At 37.6% G+C, this 19,657-nt stretch overlaps 1 protein-coding gene and 1 pseudogene across 1 annotated transcript in view; both read right to left on the bottom strand.

Annotated features, from left to right (window-relative positions):
* DIS2 (Arp2/3 complex, 34 kD subunit p34-Arc) overlaps nucleotides 1-19,657 on the bottom strand; it is a 69,342-nt gene that overhangs the window by 34,931 nt on the left and 14,754 nt on the right. The gene's annotated exons all lie outside the window — the stretch shown is intronic.
* LOC149568735 (putative carboxylesterase 6) lies at nucleotides 4,514-18,825 on the bottom strand (annotated as a pseudogene).

Here is a 19,657-nt window from a genome sequence, read left to right as displayed (position 1 = left end):
TTAAAGGACTGTCTAAACACCTTAAATATGTTCTATATAACCAGCTAAGCTTAATATACTCATACAATTTATAGCAGAAAAGTATATATCCTGAATCTTTCCACTATAGTTTTACGATAAATTGGGTCGATATCTTGAATGCACAATTACAGAAAATGATTCAAGTATTTTTGTGGCGCCACTGACCCAACACTTGATCCGCCACTCAGAATTGTCTAATTGTCTTGTTCAAAACCTGCTAACTTTTTCCAGTAACTTACCCACCCTAAACAGAATCACAATTATGCAATTCAATCCCATGATTTCCAAATCATATTTTTTTTACATTTCAAGTCCACCAACCCGAGAACTTAACCATTGCCCAAAAATGTGTGACAAAATGTAAACTTTGTGCATCAAGTGTTATGTTGAACAACATTGTCCTTAGATCATTTGCAAACAAGAAGAATAGTAACACATCATGAAACAATCATGAGAATACTCGAAAACCTATGCACATACAATTCCTTCCCCTTCACCCGATGCATCAAGCACATCAGACATCCATTGTCATATTCACTGAAATATTAAAGGCTTTATTAGTTAACTCCACTGTTAAGGACATGTTCCAAGGCATTCTGGCTCAAAATACACATTTGCTAAAATAAGTCAATTACCAATCAATCCAACAATGTGTTGCCATGTACAAATAGGTATTCATTTCCTATACCACTTATTTGTTGGAAGCACGAATGTTAATGATATTCCTATGGAGGAGTATTGTAGATATGTTACCATGATGATATGTTACATTCATGACTGAGTTTGTCATTGATGTCAACGTAGCAGTTTTTTGTAGTATCTGACAGAAGAACAATAGAAAGATCAAGTTGGTACGGACGACTAGTTGAGTATTCTCACTATCCGAAGTTATGGAGATAATTCTGAGTATCTAGTATATGTAGTTAATGTCGGGTGAAGAAATGTTTTAAGTCTGGAAGAAGTTATGTAAGTTTTAGTGATGTCTGTTCTGAGATAGAGTTTACAGAGGCATGTTCTGGTAAACTTGTTATATCTCTTAGCAAAATTTTTATTCTGAGAATCGAGGTTGAGGATGTGAAGAAGACATGTTGATGATGACATGGTTAAGCTCACTCATCATAATATTGCACGCACGGAAAGTTATTCAAGTTGCAAGGTGGAAGATTAATGTCATCGCTAAGTGCAACGTGTTCTTAAGGTGGTCCCATAATAATTAATTGAGAAGGTGTAACAACCAACTCAGGGAATTGTTTTATGGATTCGGTATAAAGAAAGGACATTTTCTTTTATCAAGCATGACATGGAGAAGTGATTGTAAGCAGCACAAAGAGCGGAATGCGAAGTTGAGCATAGCAAAGCGGAAGTGAAGGAAACTTCATTGTTGAGGTTTTATTGTGTGATTCGAGGTTTGATATTTGGATCCGAGGTTCGTGACCTGGTCTACAAGGTCTGACAGTGATTGGTTCCGTTGACAGAACAAAGGAAGAAGTAACCTAACAATAGATTACTTGTTTGAGCAGTGAGCTCTTCTTGTAATTGAAATTGCATGTTTGGGCAGTGAGCTCTTCTTGCATATATTATACTACAACTCCTAACAAGGTTGGCACAACTCTTAATAGGGTTGGAATCTCCTAACAGGGATTCAAAGTCTCCTAACAAGGACTCTATGTACTAAATGTTGTAATAGACTCCTAACAAGGTCCATCCTCTAACAAGGAATATTTATATTAGTACATCATCTTGTGAGCATTATTCCCACTGAGGTTTTCCCTCTGATCAAGGGTTTCCCTCTTAGCATATCTGGTGTAATTGTCTATGTGCATCTTGTTATGGTTGTTTATTTTGGTTGAATGGATAAGATTGTTTAAGGATAATAAATGTTTTAATTATTGGATAATTGATTCACCCCCCCCCCCCCCCCCCCAATTATCTTGGTGGACTATTGTTTCTAACATTATCTCTTTAGTTTTACAGTTAGTTTTGGGGTTTAACCAAGGTGTAAGGGAAGTTAGTGCACTTCCACAAACCTAGCATAGCAAGCTCCACAATGCTCCTCAACACCTCCAAAGTTAGTTTTGGGGTTTGACAAATGTGCAAGGGAAGTTCGTGCACTTCCAGAAACCTACCATAGCAAGCTCCATAGTGCTCCTCAGCACCTCCGAATTTTCCTTCAAAATTTAGTGTTTTGCAAGGACATTTTCCAACCCCAAACCCTGAAGTTTTCAAGGCAAGCACTTCCACGAGATGCCAGGATGCCAAGAGGGCATAACCGCATTGTGCCCCCACCTCCTCCAACAAGTAGGAGACATCTTTATGATGGACTCCTCAAAGAGAGAGTACGTCTAGGATGTCCCCCCTTTATGGGTATGTTAGTGGGATTTATCAAACATTTGTAAACAAAATTATTTTTAAAATCAAGAATACTTTTGGAAATTCAAGCCAGTAACCCTAACCCCGGTAATTTGTGGAGCCCCATCCACAACCTCAACACTCGAGAAAAAAAAAGATAAAAACTAGCACTTACATCAAAAGGAGGTGCAATGGTTACACGATAGTTATATATAGTAAATGATATGTTGTAGAAAAAAAAAAGACGTGTGATGTTTCAAAAGCAAAGGTCCTAGTCCTAACAATTTAGATCAATTTGATTGAAATAGCTACTTATTAGCTTTATACAATTTATTCTTTAGTTAAATGTCTCAAATAATACATAACCTTGGTCTACAATAAACAAGCACAAAATGTCTAAATCTGTATGTGAAGGACATTGGGAAAGGTTGATGAAATTGGTTTTGTGCATGTCAAATGCATTTGCTTGAAAGTTTCTGAAGCCTTTTCAACAAGTCCTTCTAAAAGTTTCTCGAGCCTTAAAAATGAGGTTGTTGTAAAATTGTTAGGCCTAGACTGCTCTACTTCTTTGCAACCCATAAAGAAAGCTAGGTCAGTTTCCTTACTACAACTATTAAAGATTTGGTGATTTTTCATTCATTACCACTTTGGTTGAGTGCATAATTAACCCTAAACGAGTTCAATCTTTTATCTTTAGAAAGTTTGAGCCAATGCCATGACGTAGCAATCCCCAATGGTAATCAAGAAATAATTTCTATATTATATTTTAATTGACATTTGTATCCAACTTTCAATATAGTCATTTTCAAGAACCACATCAAGTTTTAACAAAATAGCTTCTCGTACTATATAGATGTGGATAACCAACTTGTGTCTCATTGTCGTAAAATGTTAATTGTGTTTGATTAATGTTATCCCTCATTGGCGGAATGCCAGTAAGGAAATTGTGTGCTTAACACATGCAACCCACAAGTTTTTTCCAAATAAGATTGAAGGCATCAAAGGCCTTCTAGAAATTTGGAGGCCACACTTTTCAAATGGAGCATGTAACGCACTTGGAACCATGTACAAACATTTTTCCCAGAACTATCTTTCATCCCTCCTTATGATCAAGATTATTCTCGAATGGGACCTTTTTCTGATAACAAGGTCGTGATTATAATTATGGTTCTACATTCTAACTGGCAGCAAGGATAACGGCCTTGAATCTCGAGATGTAAGGATTTAGACATAGGGCAATGCATATGATTTGATCCAAAACTTTGACAACAACAAACTACCATGATGTAATCCATAACTTAGCATATTGATCTTCAACCTTTCGTTAACTTCACTTATATCTCATTTTATTGAAGATTCGGTAATTACTCTAATTCTTCTCAGCTCTGTACCCTTCACTTCTCCTTCAACTTTCCTTGCATCTTTGTAATTCTTGGCCTCTCCTAAACCCGAACATCCAACTAAAATCAGGCTAAAATTTGTTAGTATATACAACATAGTCGTGTTTCAGAGATGTAATTTTCACTGGTCTGTATTTTCCAATGACAATGCCTAATTCATTGGTCTGCATTGGCCTCTCATTAAACTTTTCCATTTGTATACAAAATAAGGTATTTGACATTTCATATTTCCACCTCTAAAAGTCACATTTTTTCTCATCTCCCAATTCTACATTCCCTTCAATTAATAGCACCTGCAACTATTGACTGTTCAATGTAAACAAAATTCTACATGTCACATCTTTACTACAATAAATTATGCATTTTTTATAACACCTGAGACCATTGCATGTTAACCAAAAAATTATTAAAACATGTTACACCTCACAGCAATACTCAGACCATATCTGTAATTTGGGAAAAGAACAACTGACATGCTCCTCTAATCCTATATGCCCCTATTTGAAAGCTCCTATTTTGGCACATACAATGAGGATGTTGGAAAAGGTTGCATCAAATTCTATTAGTTGAATACATGTCTTCTCTAGCTGGTGTGATTGAACAAGGACAAAAAAGTCTCGCAAGAAGCCAAGAGAGTGAGATCAACCATTATTTGTGGTTGGTAAAACATTTGTTTGATGGTGCAATTTATTTATCTCTCATTCTAATAGTAGATCCCGAAACACAACATCATGAGAAGTGAATTAATGACCATTAATGATGTTGGAAATGATGTGAATCAGACGCAGAGTTCCTTCATGGTGAGGAAGGATAAAATGATAAGCATGGATCCCAATTTCCTCCACCATCAATTTTGCCTTTTTCCTACAACTCCAAATACTCATAACACATCTCTCCTCTCTATTGAAGCACATTGTTTCCTTAATTGGCAATAATTTCAAATCTGCCTTCAAGGTCGAAACAATCAGATTACTCAACGGGTGCTCTCTGGTGGACCCCACGGGAAGAGCCAAATTTCATATGAAATTACACATTTCCAAAAACTTTAAGCCCTCTGGTGTTTTCTCAGTTTCCGCCATTTCCTCACCACACAAGAAGGGGCGAAGAGTAATCATTCCCTTGACCACCACCAGGCTCAGGTCCATGTCAACAATCCGCAGTCCAACATGGTAAACGATGTTCGCTCTAGTGCTCTATCCGGCAAAAAACACTGATTAAAATCCACAGAGGACAATGAAAGCCACTCTTACAGCAACTCTACAAGCCCAGCGGCCTATTTTCCAATCCATTCCACGACCTCTGTACAGTCATCATACGTCGTCGGAAGCTGGTGCTCTAGTGCGAGCCTGTAATCCACTAACACAACTTTTATATTGGCAGATTTGCACAAATTGTGGAAAAAAGTGTGGTATTCTATGCAGGTTGTGCAACAAGCTGAGAACCCTCCCCCATGAAAATAGATCGGCAAAGGCAACTTTTCAACAGCAGTTTCCAGCTTGAATATCCGAGCCTAGAGACTGCTTTCAAATCTTATAACAACATCCTTGGATGCAACCCCATCTATAAATTGTGAAGTAACAGTGGGGGTGAGACATTGAGGGTGCTCAATAGAGCCATTTGAATAAAGCTTCAACAACCCTTCTACTTCTCCCACTACTATTTATTTCCACTCTCTTTTTGCAATAATTTTTGTCTATGTGTAATGTATGGGGAAATTTATATAGGCTTAGGCTTAATCTCTGCACATAGTCTACAAAAACCACTCAACAAGTCTTTAAACGTCTGCTCTTGCTCTTTCGAAAAAAAGACCATTGCATTTAACCATAGCCAATCAGAGAATCGAATCTCCCTGCTTTCTTTATGTTAGTTGTCCTGACTTTTTCCTAATGTTAGACACAAGAATTCCAAACACCACCAACTATGTGCGTCATACATTACAATTCACCAAGTGTGATCCCACAATAAATACCAATCAGATAGCTATAAATATAGATCTCGCCTTTACTCCAAATCACTACCACATCATTGAACAAGGCTTCAAGTTGCAACAAAAGGTGCAAGCATGAAAACATGCCAACAATAGTGAGAGCAAGGCTACAAGAGTGATATTCATAGTAAGTGTGAGAGCAACAACAGGATGAGGAGCTAATACCAAGTCTTCATCGATCAAACATTCAAGCTTCAACACATTCAAACAATCTTCAAGCCTTCAAGGTAATCATTGGCTCGTCATATTTTGCCAATTGCATATATGATATTTTATTTTAAATGTTCATTCCTAATCTGAAACTGATGACAATATGACCCTTATTTTCAATTCAGAGATACAATATTGAATATATTGTTTATCTATGGTTGTAAATTGTAGTTTGTAGGGTTGTCAAACAGCTGTTTTCATTAAGAATAGGAGTTAGACAACCCTAAAAAACCACATTTAAAGGTTTAAATTTTAACATGAGGTTTCTAATAGCAGTATTATAGAATTCTAAGATAACTATTAAATTATTATTAATGTTTATTTGCAAATTTGCATAAATCTAAATTTCAAGGAGTGGATTAATCATTATTATTAGTCAACTTAGGATTATATCTTTTGTGCATCTTTTGCTTCTATGCTCTATGTGAATCAAAGTAAGAAAAACAGAAGTAAAATCCTCATTTGACAGAGGCTGAAGAACAGAGATATATACTACTCATATGCTTTGTGCAACATAAAGTAAGAAGAATAAAAAGAAAAACTTAAACTGAGCAATTCCAATCTGGAATATGTGTGGTTTGAAACTTAAACCATAAATTTTTATTTAATTTCAGGCAATGTCACTGAATTCTACTTCTCACAGCAATTGCACATCCATCTTGCACCATCCATCATTAATATAGAATTACCCCAAATAGCTCTCATCAATGTTTGTACATTTCATATGCATTGGGTTACAAACTGCATGACTGGGTCTGGCATTTGAGGGAAAGCATCAATGGGGAGAACATGATTTGTAGGGATTCACAGCACTTCGGAATTTATACTAGATTGGAATCTGAAAAAATTAAGATTATTGGTTTCGGCTTGAGAGGAGCTTCGACGAGAAGAATTAACTGGTTGCAAGAAGTCAGAAGGAATGGAGGAAAGTTTTTGTCAAAGGTTTCAGCGGCAGATTTAAGGGCGGGAAACGAGAAAATCAGGTTCCTATTCAGTGCCATCTCTAAAATTTCAGAACTGTCACTCATGTTCCATTGTTTTACTTTTTGGATCCAATTCATGCCTTTAGGATCTGTTTATTTATCTTTTGGTTAGTGCAAATAGATTGAGGCAATGTTGTATTATTCGCTGTAATAGTAAATCTTACCGTTACCACTAAACTTTATCCTTTAGTTTATCTGTTCAGCAGTCTCCAAATAAAATCTCTATTTTCTTTTCCATTTAAATATACCATTAGTGAAAAGAAAATATATATTGTGTTTAGGCCGTTTGCCTTATAAACATGTTTGGATAAATATATGGAGCTACTAATTGTAGATATGTACTAATTATGTTTATTCTAAAATGATTATTTTGCCTCATGATTAGCATCATATTTTATTAGTCTAGTTAGATATTTTATCTAAATATTCTTTTATTTAATAAACATCCTTTAGGTTGGTGAGTGTAGTTTTCTTTGCATTTGGAAAGGAATCATAAGGTGTACATGTAATATCCCCTCTCTCAACAGAGATTTAATAAATAGAAATATAAAAACAAGTCAATATGAAACGGAGTTAGTGTGCTCCCATAAGCTACCGAGACTGAAACTAGGGCTTCCACTTTTTATCATGCTCATATTGATGAGAGAGGTTTATGGCAGGGGTTTGGGGTGCTTGGCACATGGTAGGCATCTCAGAAAGATGGGCATTGCAATACATCACAACGTGCATCAAACAGTTTGGTGTAGGATTGTGTTCACCTCAAGAATGGAACAAGGGAAGTACGTGTGCATCGATCCCATGATGAGTCTGAGCCAAAGTCATTGGACAATACGGGTGAGCAGGGTAGTTGTTTGGAAAAAAATGCTGCCAACTGTGGTACTGGAGAGGGAATGTCACAAGTTATAGGTGGGTAGAGATTACAAAAAAAAAATTGCAGTGTGAAAAATGCACAGCATGGGGTGGACTCTTAGATTCAGAGTGGTTTTGTGGGTAATGCGAAGGCATTTGTTGTAGGACTAGGACCCAGTGGAGTCGTAAGAGCCCAAAACATTGGGGTTTCAAAGAAGTTTGACCTACAGGAGGACAGCTTGGGGGATTCAATCAAACCCCAAATGGTAAGGTCCATTATGATGGACATTTGAATTTTTCTCGGAGTTGGGTTTGATAGGCCGAATTAAAAGTTCCTGGCCGAGTCTGAGTGAGCTCCGCAATTGGATTTCAGTGAATTAGGAACCAATTCTAATGGGGTATGTCCAGATCTATCCTTGTGCAGGTGGTTTCTTTTAATGTGGTTTTTTAAAACGAACAAAAAATTTATATGATAGCATTTGGAGTTGGGAGAACAAGCATCCACTGATGTTGAAGCCCTATAACCCTGCTTTCTCTCCAACTATTAAAACTTTTGATTTGATACCACTTTCGGTACGACTTCTAAATCTTCCCTTACATTACTGGTTCGACTCGTCTTGAAGTTATTGGTAACTCTTTGGGGAATTCTTAGTGATTGATGAAGGCCCAAGGGTCTTCAAATCTTTTACATTCCACCTATACCCGCATCTTAGTGGAGATGGATATTTCTGAAGATCTCCCAGCAGAAATTTCGCTAAAAACTGCAAATGGGTGTTGGACACAGTCTTTGGATTATGAAGGGATTTCGTTCAGATGCAGGTGGTACTTTCAAACAGGGCATCGGCAGACCTATGTTTGAAACAGAGATTGACTAAGATGGCGTCGTGATGAGAAGATATCTCACAACATCACTATATCGTAGAGAAGAAAGGAACACAACAGATGAGTTACTCTCTAGTTGTGCACAATGAGGCACCACAACATAACTGTGAAGTTCTGAGTCAGGAAGCTCCTTTGGACATTAACAGTTTTAAGGCTGGCTTGGTTGTTTTTGATCCAGTGGTGAACATTTGTAAGGTTGCTATCACACCGGAAGGTAGAGAAGAGAAAAGGCCTGTAGGGTCCCAAGAAAAGGGGGATGATCTTTCGGTGGGTATTTTGCATCAGCTTGGTAAGAGTTGTCTGGGTGATGGATGTAGTTCTGAGGAAATTCTATAAACTGTGAAGGGTGAGAAAAGGAGAAAAGAAAAGAGATCCTTCGACATAATTCTCTTCTCTTAGTTCAAGGGTGGCAATAAGAGCAAATTGCAATGGCTACAAACGCATTTTTTTTTAATGTTTTTTGGTTTATACCTGTTAATGGGCCTCCTGGGATGTTCCTTTATTCGGGGATGTGGCTCTCCTAGATGTAGCCATATCCCTGGTTCGGACCAAGCGGGAACCTGATTAGATTAATAAACTATGACTATTTACCAAAAAAAAATAGAAATACAAAAGAAAATAAATCAACAAATAATATACCGACATTTTCAATAATATATCATTATTATTAGGAACTACTATGATCATAGTTTAACAACACAGCGAAATATCGCAAAAATCACGGAATATCCGAGTTCATTGTGGAGACAAATTAAACGGGCCATATATTGGCACCGATATTTTCCCAAAAACATGGTGTTTTTTTTTTCTATAAATCGCGCATCAAACCAAAATCGCCCCCAAATATCGTTGACTGGTCACTGCATGGTCAACACGAAATAGACATCGGGAAAAATAAAAATTAATATGTGAAGGTGTAACTTGTTTTTTTTAACTACTTTACAAGCTCCCCCATCTGCCACAACTCCTTGAGACTACATCGGTGGCGGCTCCCTGCGTGTGTTTGTCTCTGGCTCTCTTATAAATTTGTCTCCGGCAGAGTATTTGGTTTGTTTGACTTTGTATTTGATGGCAGACTGCATTTGCTAAGTGGGACAGTTTTTGCAAACGACAAATATGTGACAGTATTTGTTTGTATTTGACGACAGACTCCAGCGAGTTGACACTTCCAGCCTTCTAATTATGTGTGAATTTTAATGTATTTATAGTTTGGTTTAAAAAATATTTAAAACTTAATTTATTTTGTATAATGCCAAAAACTAAAATATATTGAATAATTTATTATTTTATTTTGATAAAAAAATTAAAATTTACAAAACAGTAAATGACTAAATAGACTGTATTTAATATTTATTATTTTTAAAAATTTAATGTATTACTGTCTTTTTGCAATTTATGTAACTGTTATACAACAGTATTTAACAATATTTATAAATTAAAATATATATATAATTTCGAATACTAAATTATATATCTTTTATAATACTTAATACTCCTATATGTACTGGAGTTATTTATATTCAGATGTTGTACTTGTTCTTTGGTATATGATTCTATCACTATGTTTATCTACTAAGTTCTAGTTGGTATGAATTACTGTTTAACTCAAAACTTTGGTTAATATATGGTGGATATCTCAAATCATTATATGTTTTACACATTTGGTGTGTAAGTATGCATTTTTAAGAATATTTTTAAAAATTGCATATTTTTAAATGTTGGATAAAAGTGCCGATTTATTACCGAGCTTTTACGATTCCAAGTTTTTCAAAAAATTTGGGCCAGCCGAGATATTACCGATACCGAGTTTTTAAACTATGAATATGATATTGCCTAATAATATATAGTATTATTAGATACAGTACCAAAATAATATAATATAATAGTTTGTGGCCGACCATTTTGTATCGACACTTGACTGAAACGATATGTTACCACCCTTGTCTATTACCCAGTAGCACACGCCTGATCAAAACTAGTATTAAAAATTAATGAAGCTGCGACAGCAATACACCAGCAATTCCTTAATCAGCGGTTGGAGAAGTGATGTGAATAAAATGGACATAAGGGGCATATCTCCGCACCTAGGAGATTTTATGAAGATGGGAAAGAATCATGAACAATCATAACAATAAAAAATTGATGAGTAAATACTATGTGTCTAAGAGGACACCTAGTATAGTATGATATAAAGCAATCAAATGACGGCAAGAATGCTGATGACTCAGCAGTCAGCAGTCAGCAGTCCAGTTTTTGATAGGTACCTATTACAATGTAATTGGTAAAATACTTGCTTGTCATTAACAGAGACCGAGAGGTCAATATATACAAAAGAATAAAAATGATGTTTCCTTAGGATACGATCGTAAAGAATAGAAACATTATATTCTAGCTAAAAGAAAGCTAACAGATAACTAGAGACTAACTAATATTAGAAACATTCTAATATTTACAATAGATTACAAATAGATAGCCATTAACTAATAATAGAAGCTTATCTATTATCGTAATACCCTCCCTTAATGGTTAATCTATCCACAACACCAAGGTGTCCTCTGAATTTAACCAACTTATCATGACCAAGAGGCTTGGTGAGAATGTCTGGAGCCTGATCCGTGGTAGGAACATACTGCAAGTCTATAGTCCTGTCTTCAGTGAGTTGTCGTATGTAGTGACAATAAACATCAACATGCTTGGTTCATTCGTGAAAGACCGGATTTTGTGCTAACTTGATAACACCTTCGTTATCAATAAACAAAGTGGTCAGTCCTACTGGTGACATCTGCATATCCCCAAACATCCGACGAAGCCAAACAACTTCACAACGTGCCTTAATTGTCCCTCTGTATTCAGCCTCCATGGAGGAGAGAAAAACCGCCTATTGCTTCTTACTGGTCCATGTGACGGCACTAGATCCCACACTAAACACATATGTAAAAGTCAACTTTTGATCATCAACAAAGCCTGCCCAATCTAAATCTATGAACCCACTGAGTCTAGGATTAAAACTCCAAGAGTAAAGAAGTCCATAATTGAGATGCCCTTCACATAACGAAGCACACGCTTTTCTGCCATCCAATGATCAGCCTTGCGAGCTATAATAAAGCGAAGATGTAGCTAACTGCGACGCTGGTATCAGGCCTAGTCGCAAATAGGTAGATGAGGTTGCCTACTAGCTGCATATATGTAGTATCGTCAACGGAAGGAGAATCAGACTTGGCTGATAACGTGAGACCTTTCACAATGGATGTAGATGCAGGCTTGCAATCCTGCATAGAGAATTTGTCTAACACAGCCTTGGCATATTTGGACTAAGAGATGAAAATACCAGAAGACTGTTGCCAAACCTCAACACCTGAGCAATAATACATGAGCCCAAGGTCAATCATATCAAAAGACTGGCATAAATTATGTTTGATTCCTTGAATCAAAGAAGTCAAACAACCAATGATGATCAAATCATCCACACAAATAACTAGAAGGATGATGTCACTGTCAATAGTTTTGATGTACAAATTTGAGTCTGAAGAATTCCTCGGGAAGCATTTATCACTGAGGTACTTATTAATTTTCATGTACCATGCTTGAGGAGCCTGCTTCAAGCCATAGAGAGCTTTCACTAATTTGAGAACCTGATGTTCTTTACTGGCAACCTTGAAACCAGGAGGTTGCATCATGCAGACCTCTTTGTGGAGATCACGATTCAAGAAAGCACTCTTGACGTCCATCCAATGGACCTTCCAACCAAACTGCCATGGCTAGGATTAATCTGATTGTGCTCATCTTTGCAATAGGGGCAAAGATCTCCTCATAATCAATACCTTGATGCTTAGAAAAGCCCGTTGCAACTAAACGAGCTTTGTACTGACCAAAAGTACATCCAATTCGTATTTTTTTGTAAACCCATTTGCGGCAAATGGGATTCTTCCCTAGTGGAAGATCATAAAGGACCCAAGTGTTATTCTTCAACAGGTTTTGGTGTTTAGATGTCATGGCATGTTCCCACTCTGAAGTTCCTTTAGTCTCGAAATATGTTTAAGGTTCAAACACATTGTGAATGTTGGTCATGAGAGCAAAGTTAACAGACTCTGTAGGTTTGCTCTTTTTCCAAGCAATTCTCCTATCAATGAGCTCATCGTCACGAAGATCAACAAGTGTCTTAGCCACCACTTAGGCCAGAGAGGAGAATGACCAATACTAGTATCAGGAGATGCTCTATGATCAAGTTCCTCATCAAAAGAATCTAGATCAAGCTCAAGTGAAGCATCTACAAATCCGGGTAATCCTTCAGGAGAAGTTGGAGGTGTTTGTACAGGGATCACTAACATAACTGGAGCAGCAAGAGCTACTACAGCCCTCTCATCAGGTGAAGGAACTCTAACTCCTAGATCATGAGTATTCATAGACCAATATGTTGGATCGGGAATTGGAGAAACAGGCATGAATGGTCCTCATTGCTCATAAAAGACATCATCATGATTGTACAGAAGACGAGATGTCTCAATGTCAATCAAGCGGTAGGCTTTGTGAAGACTATTGTTCCAGCAAGCATGAGTTTCCGACTCTTGGCATCCAACTTGGTGCATGATGCATCAAGGATCCAAACAAACGCAAGGGAGCCGAAAACTTTCAGGTGACTGATTCTGGGCTTGCAATCTGACTAAGCCTCTTCCGAAGTCTTACCTTTGGTTGCCACTTTGGGTGACCAGTTCAAAAGATAAATTGTAGTGTTAACTTCTTTGGAACATGTATGCATTTGAGCATGGAGCGAGCCATCTCGGTGATTGTTCTGTTCTGATGTTCAACTGCATTGTTGTGTTGTGGTGTGTGGGGTTTTGTTCCAATGTTCAACTAAAATGTTTTGTTGTGGTGTGTGGGGTGTGGTTAACTAGCATTTGACGCCATAAGTATCCAAGAAGCTAGAGAATTCATTAGAACAAAATTCCCCCCATTGTCTGATCTAAGAGTTATAATAGATTTCCTAGACTCTTTTTCAACTAAAGGTTTAAACTTCTGAAATACAGGAAATGCATCTGATTTCTTTTTTAAAAAATATACCCACATTTTTCTACTAAAATCATCAACGAACAACAAAAAATACATGGACGCAAGAACAAGAGTGGTCATAGGGCCATAGATATCGACATGAACAAGTTGAAGTACCTAAGAAGGTCACCATGAATCGCCATTGGTGAAAGGTGTGCGATGTTGCTTCCCAGCCTAGCATGTATCACAAACTCCACGTTTCTGAGTCTAAATCTCTAACAAACCAAGGTCAAGCTCGTCCTGCGCAAGCTGAGAGAGAATATGCACATTTAAGTGCCCATATCACTAATGCCAAAGTGTACCAACAGAAGAAGACAGTTGAGCAGCCATAACTAAGTCTCGAGAATCACCAGAATCGGTAAGTCGGAAAAGACCATGATCCTCAAGACCCATTGCAACAATAGACAGAGTCGCCCTATCAATGATGGTACACTGATGTGAACTAAAGGTGACATCCAATTGTGGAGAATGTCGCAACAACTAATTGACTGAGAGTAGATTTAGTTCCATCCCTGGAACGTACTACACATCAAGGAAAATGAGATTCCTCCCAGTAGACTAAATTTGAATGGTGTCTTTGCCGACAATGGTGTACACTTCTCCACCACCAAAAATAACAGAATCAAAATAAGGCTTGTAGTCAATGAACCAGTCTCTGCAATGGGTGAAATGACAACAGGCGCCTGAATTAATGTAGCGGGCAGATGACTTCACATGATATGCAAGTCTTTTAGCCATGAAGGTGTAAAAGGCAGATTCTGACTGCTCAGTGTGCTTTGCACTGTTCGCTTTGGGCTGTGAACCTAATTGCTTAGATTGGGTAGCTAAGCATTTCCAACATTCAACCTTCATATAACCAAACTTGTAATTGCATTGAATGTTCTTCTGAGAGCCTTTTGAAGTTGGAGTAGAGGACTTCTATTGAGAAGACTGTTGAGACTTGCCTTTATCGTTTTGAAAGGATTTAGCAACAAAGGCTTGCTCTGTGGAGGTGGAGCTCGAACTATTATCGAACTATTGTTTCCACCAATCTTGTTGAAGAAGAAGTGTGCAAAGATCTGTGAACTTCAAATCAACGCCAGAAGACATGATGTTGAGAATCTCGATAAAATGCTTGTATGACTTGGGTAAACTCCAGAGTGATAACCACAATGTCCTCTTCCTCCATCTTGGGACCAATGGCAAGCAACTGATCACGAAATTCCTGAATCCTATTCAGGGGAGCTTAGAGCGATGTTTGCTCATCCATGATAATAGAATAAAGAGTATTTGTCAGAAGTCTCATGAAGATTCTTGATATGTCCCCATATCTCGACAACTATCTTGCCTAATGGAATTTAAGAGAGTTGATCATCAGCTATGGATAATTTGAGAAGCATCACCACCTCCCAATTATTTAGTATCTCATGTATCCAGATCAATACCAAGGGCAGTTGAATGTTGTGTAACACCCAGACCAATTTGATCCGCTACTTCCAAGTGCCGTAATTCTAACCATTGAATTTTAAATTACTCTCAACCAAAATATTAGTCAGAGATGCCATAGCACATTTTTCAATGAAAAAGGGTGAAAATCTGTGAAGGCACTTAGTTTGAGTCAAAGAAATGGACGACCCAGAAAAATTGAAGGGGTGCCCAAAAGAGAGCTCAAAAGACCCAAAAAGAATATGTTGTTGGTTTATGGATCCACTGGCTCGAAAATTGAGGTACAAAATTCAAGGCACCTAGAAAAATCTGATGACAACCCAGTTGAGCTCTCAAAAAACCCACCAAGAATTTGTGCTCAGAAAAAAATCAAGCCCAAAAATTAGGGTTTCGTACAAAAACATCTTGGGCTGAAAAAAGCTTGAACTCAATGACGAATCTACAACAAAAAACACAGTTTATGGACATGAATTTGTTACTAAGGGTTTTAAGAAACCCTTGGCGTCACTCCCAGTCCTAGATGTGTAGAAAAAATGGACGAAAATGCCCAAAAAATAGTCACATCATTTCAAAAATGGCCAAAAAAAAAAATTGTTGATGGTCAATATTCTCAACAAACCCTAGTTTGAAGCAAATAATTTTGAAAATAGGGTCTAATAATTTTAGAAAAGAAATTATGATTTTCAAAAAAAATTAAAGTGGCTCTGATACCATATTATGATGTAATTGGTAAAATACTTGCTTGTTATTAATAGAGACCAAGAGGTCAATATATACAATAGTATAAACGATGTTTCCTTAGGAAACTATCGTAAAGAATAGAAACATTCTATTCTAGCTAAGAGAAAGCTAAAGAAAGCATCTAAGAATTAGAAACTAAGGAACAAAATATTAGAAATGGATAATGATGCTATAACGCATCTAAGAATTAGAAACTGAGGAACAAAATATTATATCTATATTCTATCGCAGATAAAGAATCGATATATGGTCTAATATAAATCATATAAATCTATTAATAAGAATAATATCTAAATTTCATCAATTCAACATATAAAGGCATTGGTCATTTACCAATTTTTAAAAAAAGAATAATATCTATATTATATATTTGAATAATCTATATTATATATGTGAATGATCCAATATTATTACAAGCGTAAATGGAAGAATACTTGACTTATTAATCAGAGATCAAATGATCTATATATACAAAGAGGAGAGTCGAATAGAATAGAAACATTCTATTTTAGACTACACCTAAATATTAGAAACATTCTAATATTTACAGAGATACAATAAGATACAATAGTGAGCATTAAGAAAAAACATAAAGATTATTCTAATACCCCCCCTTAATGCTCAATCTATTTACTACACCAATAGATCCCCTGAATTTAACAAACTTGTCAGGACTAAGGGGTTTTGCGAAAATATTTGCTAGTTGTTCTGAGGTAGGGACATAGAGTAATTGAATAGATCCATCTTCTACTAATTGTCGGATGTAATGGCAATGAAGCTCTATGTGCTTGGTTCGTTCATGAAACACTGGGTTCTTGGCAAGTTTGAGTACTCCCTGATTGTCTGAAAACAAAGAGGTCGGACCTGCTTGAGGAATATGCATATCTGCAAGCATCTGACGGAGCCAAATGGCTTCACAAGCTGCCTTGACAGCTCCTCTATATTCTGCTTCTATAGAGGAGAGTGCCTGTGCCTGTTGCTTCTTATTGGTCCAAGTAACTACTGCAGATCCGATATTGAACACATAGCCAGAAGTAGATTTCCTGTCATCAACTAAGCCAGCCCAATTGGAATCAATGAATCCACTGAGCTGAGGAGTAGCACTCCTTGTGTAAAGAAGACCATAATCTGAAGTACCACGTACATAGCGCAAGACATGTTTCGCTACAATCCAATGATCAGTCTTGGAGTTCATCATGAACCGTGAGATGTAGCTGACTGCAAAACTGAGATCAGATCTGGTAGTAGTAAAGTAGATGAGACTACCTACTAGTGGCCTAAAGAGTGTTTCATCTTCAGGAGGAGAATCAAATTGTGCAGACAATTTCAAACCAGTCTCCATAGGAGTGGAGGCAGGTTTGCAATCCTGCATTCGAAACTTGTCAAGCAGATTTCTAGCATACTTGGACTGAGACAAAAAAATACTGTTGTCAGTCTACCAAACCTCAATACCTAAACAATAATGAAGCAATCTGAGATCTGTCATATCAAAAGTTCTACATAGATCCTATTTGATTTCTGAAATCAAATGTTCAGAACTCCCAGTAATGATCAAATCATCCACATAGACAACAAGAAATAGAATATCATTACCACAATGCTTAATATACAGATTAATGTCTGATGGGCTACGCTGAAATCCCTGAGCAACCAAGTACTAATCAATCTTTATGTACCAAGCCCGAGGGGCGTGTTTAAGACCATAGAGGGCCTTCTGGAGTCTACATACTTTTGGTTCTGAATTGGTAACCTTGAAACCTGAGGGTTGTGTCATGTAGACTTCTTCCTGTAATTCACCATTGAGAAAAGCACTCTTCACATCCCTTTGATGAACTTTCCAACCATACTAAGCTGCAATGGCAAGAAGGCGGCGAATAGTGCTCATCTTGGTTATCGGGGCAAAAGTCTCCTCATAGTCAATGCCTTCGGGCTGGGTGAATCCTTGAGCAACAAGTCTAGCTTTGTATTTGTCCAAGGTACCATCTGCATGGTACTTGACCTTATAGACCCATCTACAGCTAATGGGTTTCTTCCCAAGAGGGAGATCTAAAAGAACCCAGGTGTGATTCTTCTAAAGACTTTGAAACTCAGCATCCATTGCCTATTCCCATTCTGGAATTCCTTTGGCCTCTGCATATGTCTAGGGCACAGGGATACTATGGATGTTGGCCATAAGAGCAACATTAACTATGTTGTGTTGAATGATCTTATTTCTGGAGGTTCTACCCTCAATGAGTTCATCGGGACAAAGATCACTAATCATTTGAGCCCACCATTTTGGCCGAAGAGTGGAGGAGCCAATATCAAATGCTATCGAAATAGCTGGATGAGTAGCAGGAGCAGGAACTGTATTATCTGGAGGTGGCTGAGGTGGTGTATCAGTAGCATCAAATGACTCATATAAAATAGGACCCAAGTCAAAGATTGTTGAAGACTAAATCTCAGAATGCGGCAAGGAGGCAGAGAGCTTAAATGGTCTGAGTTCCTCATCAAACACAACATCACGACTGAAGATTAAACGATCAGTGTTTAAATCAATAAGTCTGTAGGCCTTATGTATGTGATTGTATCCTATAAACATGAGTTTCTGGCTTTCGGAATCCAACTTAGTGTGTTTGGCATCAAGAATCCATACATATGCTAGAGAGCCAAAAACTTTCAAATGGTTGATCCTAGGTTTGCGGCCAGACCAGGCTTCCTCAAGAGTCTTATAGTTAACTGCAAGGGTGGGTGACCGGTTAAGAAGGTAGACAGCTATGGATACTACTTCTGCCCAATATTTTTTGGGAACATTTCTATGTTCTAGCATAGCCCTAGCCATTTCTATGATGGACACCATTTTGCTGAGGGGTGTGAGGTGTGGTGAACTAACGTCTAATGCCACGAGTAGTACAGAAGGCAGTGAAAGCAGAAGAACAGAATTCCCCCCCATTATCGGTCCTAAGAGTATGGATAGGGGAACCAGACTCTTTTTCTACTAGGGCTTTAAACTGCTGAAATACAGGAAAAGCATATAATTTTTGCTTAAGAAAATATACCCACATTTTGCGACTGAAATCATCCACAAAGAGTAAGAAGTACTTGTTCCAAGTAACAAAAGGAGTATTCATAGGACCACATACATCAGCGTGGACCAGCTGGAGTACTTTAGATGCCCGCCATGATTCAACATCCTTAAATGGTGTCCTATGTTGGTTCCCTGCTTGGCAAGCTCCGCAAACGCGATGGTTCTAGGTCTGGATATCAAGTAGGCCATGGACTAAATTATCCCGAGCAAGTTATGCCAGATATTGAATGTTCAAGTGACCATATCGTTGATGCCAGACGCTGCTGAGAGCGGATGATTTGGCAATGAAAGCACGCTCAAGGGAATCGCCTGAATCTACAAACCTATAAATACCATGATCCTCAAGACCGACAGCAAGTGTATTGTGAGAAGCACAATCGATAATCGAACACTTATTTCCACTGAAAACAACATCTAAGGGGAGTGCTTCATAATCTGACTAACAGACAACAGATTAGGTCTGGATATCAGGTAGGCCATGGACTAAATTATCGCGAGCAAGTTATGCCAAATATTGAATGTTCAAGTGACCATATCGTTGATGCCAGACGCTGCTGAGAGCGGATGATTTGGCGATGAAAGCACGCTCAAGGGAATCGCCTGAATCTACAAACCTATAAATACCATGATCCTCAAGACCGACAGCAAGTGTAGTGTGAGAAGCACAATCGATAATCGAACACTTATTTCCACTGAA

This window comes from Cupressus sempervirens, chromosome 3, assembly GCF_028749045.1.
Source record: "Cupressus sempervirens isolate cs-2001-9-10 chromosome 3, ASM2874904v1, whole genome shotgun sequence".
Taxonomy (NCBI): Eukaryota; Viridiplantae; Streptophyta; class Pinopsida; order Cupressales; family Cupressaceae; genus Cupressus; species Cupressus sempervirens.
Note: the sequence above shows the minus strand (reverse complement) of the source record. Positions and strands in the feature narration are given on the sequence as shown.